The 5,276-nt window shown below is 42.6% G+C and overlaps 1 protein-coding gene across 3 annotated transcripts in view; it reads left to right on the top strand.

The window, feature by feature from the left end:
* Positions 1-2,510: 2,510 nt before the first annotated feature.
* Positions 2,511-5,276, top strand: part of LOC110335823 (sulfotransferase 1C2) — a 33,263-nt gene continuing 30,497 nt past the window's right edge. For all 3 annotated transcript variants that reach the window (XR_003842457.1, XR_003842456.1, XM_021218198.2), the window contains exon 1: positions 2,511-3,126. The gene's annotated coding sequence lies outside the window, so the exon portion shown is untranslated. The remainder of the gene's footprint in view (positions 3,127-5,276) is intronic.

Below are 5,276 nucleotides of genomic sequence, written 5' to 3'. Positions count from 1 at the left end.
TCTCTGTGTAGCCCTGGCTGTCCTGGAACTCACTTTGTAGACCAGGCTGGCCTCGAACTCAGAAATCCGCCTGCCTCTGCCTCCTGAGTACTGGGATTAAAGGCGTGCGCCACCACGCCCCGCTGCCCTTGTACAGGTCGTATACAGGTAACCACATCTACTCTGAGTTGGTTGATGCCAGCTCTTGTGTCCAGAAGTCAGCATTTCATAGCTGTCCTCAACATCTGCAGGTTCTTACACTCTTTTTCTATCTTGTGGTGTAGTTTTCATAGTATTCAGATTAGTTCACTCTGAACTTGTGCTAAGAGTCCATCTGATTCTTGGCACTGCTTATTTGGGACATGTTTCATTATTCCTTCCATCTCATCACCAAGTTATAGATCTGTCCAAAATCACTTATTTTTTTATTGTCTTAATCTTGATATGTATGTCAAGTGTTTCTAGAAATTCATCTGTTTCTTTTAGACATTTCAGTTTAGTGGAAGAGAGCCTTTTAAAACATGTTCTTATAATTTTCTTAACTTCAGTTATATGCTATAATATCTTCTTTTTCGTTTCTTGTTTTATTAAGTTGGGTCTGTCGACACACACATTCACTTAGGCCTTCATTTAGGGCTTTCTACATGTGAGTTCCTTTTCCTTTGGTTAGATTAATGTAGGGTTTGCCGAAGTGTTTATATTTTCAAAGATGTAACTTTTTTATTTAATGGATTCTTTGTAAATTTTTGTTTACTTCCATTTCAATAACTTTTTACCTCATTTTGATTTTGTCTTTTCATCTACTGAGTTAGGGTTTGGTTTGTTCTTGATTTTCAAGGCTTTTGGATGTATCATCAAGTTATTGATTGATTTTTGTCTGCTCAAATGTTTTTTTCATTTAGGCATTCAAAGCTGTAATATTTCATTGTGTTCAGATAGAATGCAGGAAGTTATTTCAATTTTCCTGTGTTTGTTGAAAGTTGCTTTATATTCTAATATATGGTCAGTATTGGAGGGAGTCCTTTGTCCTCCTTAGGAGAAAGTATAAGTTTAATGTTCAGATAGACATGCTGTAAGATATTTTTGTTCTTTTTTGTTATGATTTCAACCAATTCAAGTATTTCTCTGTTTAGTTTTTGTCAGGACAACATCTAAATTTTTGAGAATGGGGTACTAAAGTCATCCAATGCCATCGTGGTGGGTAACCTGTGGATTTAGACCTAATAAACAGTATTTGTTTTATGAAATTGTGTTTGGTGCCTTTATGGTTATATATATATTTACAGATTTTCTTTTCTAGAGACCCCCTTACTTGACCCATGGGCTGTCAGAAATGACTGAATATTTGAGGACTGTCACCCTCTTTCTTCCCTGGTTTCTAGCTGTCTGTTTTAAATGTGGCAAACTGTTCACTACTTCTGTTTTCTCATCTACTGGCATCTGATTGGTGTCCCACAGTTTGTTGTGTGGTAGAGGAAGCAAACAGAAATGTTGGAAGGGTGAGTGGCACTTTAGTTTATCACTGTGACCATGAAGGAATCAGTTGCAATCAGTGCTCACTAAATACGTATGCCAGGGTGGTAGAAACTGTGGATTTATCTCCTTTACACCCACCCTCAACAAATATTTGTTCAGTTAATAAATGTCACTGTTGTATGGGGGAAAGAGTCTAGAGTGACTCTTTGAGTGTGAAAATAGTTGCATGCCATGTTGGATAGCTCCACACAGATCCTAGGATACAGGGACTTCTGCTACGGGGCAGTTGTGACTTGCAAGTCAACCAAGAAAACATGCTTTAGGAAAGAGGTGGCAGAAGACATTATCAGCCATGTAGGAATTACAGGATCAAAGGATGAGGTAAGCTTTAATTTCATGGCTACCTCAAGTTTGGAAGTTTCCCAGAAGAGGTTAACATAAGCTCAGTTTGATCTGAGGTAGCCAAGAACACCAAGGAATATAGTTTGTACCATGAGATGAGGTGAGCATAAATAAACGCATACTCAAGCTCTAGGTCTAGACTTCTGTTCTGTTCCTTCTGCATGCGTGTGTCAGTGAATTTACTCTGGAAAGAAAGGGGAAAAGCCAGCATTTGTAACTACTTAGTCTGTGCTAGGTGAGTCTGTCTATTATTTTTTTAAAACGAAGTGTATGACTGATTGGAGGCAGTTAGCATGCCTCACATTTTATAGATGGAGAAAGGAAATCTCTAAGAAGGTCTCACTGGATGCCTGAGACCCTACAATCAGCTTTCTAGTTTCCCCATTACTGAATCCATTTACTTGTCAACAGAACAGGTCTCAAGTAACTAAGACAAACTCTTGTGATAGAAGAAAAAAAAATTTTTTTTAAGCAGGCTAGTAAGACTAAATACCTTTTAAATTTACTCATGTTTTAAGCTTCTTCCCACCATAGGCAAGGCGATGTTGGGAATTAGTTTACTTAGTGAAACCTGCTGGTTAATAATTTTTTTCGTTTGGCACAGCTTGGCATCACGAGTTCTGAAAGGTGAATAGGGGCCATGTAGATCAGCCTCATGCGTCTGCTTTGAGTAACTTAATACGGGCTGCGCTCATCCAGGCACAGGCTGTTTTGAGTAAAAGGCTGAATGAGACAGCTTTTGGGGATTTTTCCTTTTGAATCATAAGCGTGGCTACACCCTAGGTTTTCGTTTTTTCCTATTCTAAACTCTATCAGACTAGAGAGAAAGAGTACCACCAATCAGCAAGAACACGGGAATCTACTCCAAAGCGAGGAGCTTGCACCTAGTGGGGAATCAGGTGGTCTTAGGATGGGAGGAGCAGTGTGCTTTCCTCTATGAATTCGTCTAAACTGCCTTGAGTCTGCGAGCACTCGAAGTAGTGGAGACTCAGAGAGGAGCGATCAGTATACAGTGAAAGTCACTTCCTCATTGGGCCGATGCCAAGGTTTGTTTCTTGTAGACTTGACTCTGCTGATTAAGGGTCTAGCTGATCCCACTGACGGCAGAGCCTTCAAGACTGATTGCTAAAGGTTGGGGACTTTTGGCACAGTAGAATTTGAGCCTCTGTGCTTGCCAGAAATACGTCCCTCCTTCCTCTATATGCACTTTTGTACTCACTGAACACTGGGCAGTCCAGCTTTCGGATTACAGACAACTAGAGCTTGAAGGTAAGAACACAGTTTATCTGAAATATTTGGCCTAACTTGTTGGTGTATGTTCTTTTATTTTTATTTTATTGGATATTTCATTTATTTATATTTCTTTCTTTCTTTTTTTTTTTTTTTTTCTTCGAGACAGGGTTTCTCTATATAGCCCTGGCTATCCTGGAACTCACTTTGTAGACCAGGCTGGCCTCGAACTCAGAAATCTGCTGTCTCTGCCTCCTGAGTGCTGGGATTAAAGGCTTGCACCACCATGCCCGGCTTATTTACATTTCAAATGTTATCCCCTTTCTCGGTTTCTCTTCCTGAATCCCTGTATCTCATCCTCTCTGACCCTGCTTCTATGAAGGTGCTCACCCACCCATTTACCTACTCCTGCCTCCCTGCCCTGGCATTCCCCTACACTGGGGCATCGAGCCTTCCCGGGACTAAGGGCTTCTCCTTTCATTGATGTCCAACAAGGCCATCCTCTGTTACATATGTCGCTGGAGCCATGGGCCGCTCCATACATACTCTTTGTTTGGTGGTTTAGTCCCTGGGAGCTCTGGGTGTTTGTGTGTGGGGGTCATGTTGGTTCATACTGTTGTTCTTCCTATGGGTTGCAAACCCCTTCAACTCCTAAGTCTTTTCTTTAACTCCTCCACTGGGGACCCCCTGCTTAGTCCAATGGTTGGCTGCAAGCATTCACTTCTATATTTGCCAGGCTTTGGCAGAGCCTCTCAGGAGACAGTTATATCAGGCTCTTGTCAGCAAACACTTCTTGGCATCCACAATAGTGTCTGGGTTTGGTGTCTGTATATGGGATGGATCCCCAGGTAGGGCAGTCTCTGGATGGCCTTTTCTTCAGTCTCTGCTCCACACTTTGTCTCTGCATGTTCTTAGTATTTAGTAATACAAGTGCTAATGTGTAAGTAGAGTAATTCAAGTCAGAAAGATCCTAAGTCCCAAGAAACATAAGAAAAAAAATAATAAAAAGCATGTGAAGCTAATACTGACTGTGTTCAACTTAGAAATTCATGCAGATACCTCTCCAAGATACTATCTCTTTATGTACCCTGAACTTTCCCCCCACAAGGCCTCTACTCTTGCCAGCCTACTAGACTTCTCTGGCTATGACTATTTCTTTACCACCCCAGACTCTCCTTTTGTCTAAGTTTCTGACTACCATTCGAGCTAGGCCTATAAATGGGATTGGACCAGGTCTCCTGCTTAGGGATGTTACTTATATAAGCAAAGAGCCATTGAACCATGGCATAAGATTTGTAAACTTCACATGCAAAGTTAGATCCCCTTGAAGCTGAAGGTGGAGGATTGCTATAATTTTAAAGCCTATCTGGAGGACAGTGTGAGGACCGGTCTCACAAAACAAAATGAAAGAGTTAACAAAATTAACTCTTTTAGCTGCTTGTTGGGTCCCTCAGAGGGCAGTCATGATAGACCCCTTTTTGTGACTGTTCCATAGCCTCAGTAATAGTGTCAGGCCCTGGGACCTCCCCTTGAGCTGGATCCCACTTTGGGCCTGTTGCTGGACCTTCATCTCCCCAGGTTCCTCTCCATTTCCATCCCTGTAATTCTTTCAGACAGAAACAATTATGGGTCAGAGTTGTGGCTGTGGGATGGCAACCCCACAGATGTCCACTGGAGGTTGGCTCCACAACTTCCCTCTCCCCACTTCTGGGCATCTCATCAAAGGTCCCTCCCTATGAGTCCTGGGAGTCTCTTATCTCCCAGGTCTCTGGTGCATTCTGAGGGGTCCCCCCCTCCTATTTCCTGAGGTTGCCTGTTTCCATTTTCTGCTGTCCCTCTGGGCTTCTGTTCTTTTCCCTCACCCAATATCAGATCAGGTTCCTCTCTACCGCACCCCCCCCCACTGCCCTGCCATCCCCTTCCACATTCCCTCCCAAGTCCCTACCTCCTCCCTCCCCACTTGTGATTGCTTTCTTCTCTCTCCCAAGTGGGACTGAGGCATCCCCATTTGGGTACTTCAGCTTGTTGAGCCTTTTGAATTCTGTGGACTGTATCTTGTGTATTCTGTATGGGTTTTTGTTTGTCTCTTCTCTTCTCTTCTCTTCTCTTCTCTTCTCTTCTCTTCTCTCCTCTCCTCTCCTCTCCTCTCCTCTCCTCCTCTCCTCTCCTCTCCTCCTCCTCCTCCTCCT

Source organism: Mus pahari, chromosome 18 (genome assembly GCF_900095145.1).
Source record: "Mus pahari chromosome 18, PAHARI_EIJ_v1.1, whole genome shotgun sequence".
Classification (NCBI taxonomy): Eukaryota; Metazoa; Chordata; class Mammalia; order Rodentia; family Muridae; genus Mus; species Mus pahari.
Note: the sequence above shows the minus strand (reverse complement) of the source record. Positions and strands in the feature narration are given on the sequence as shown.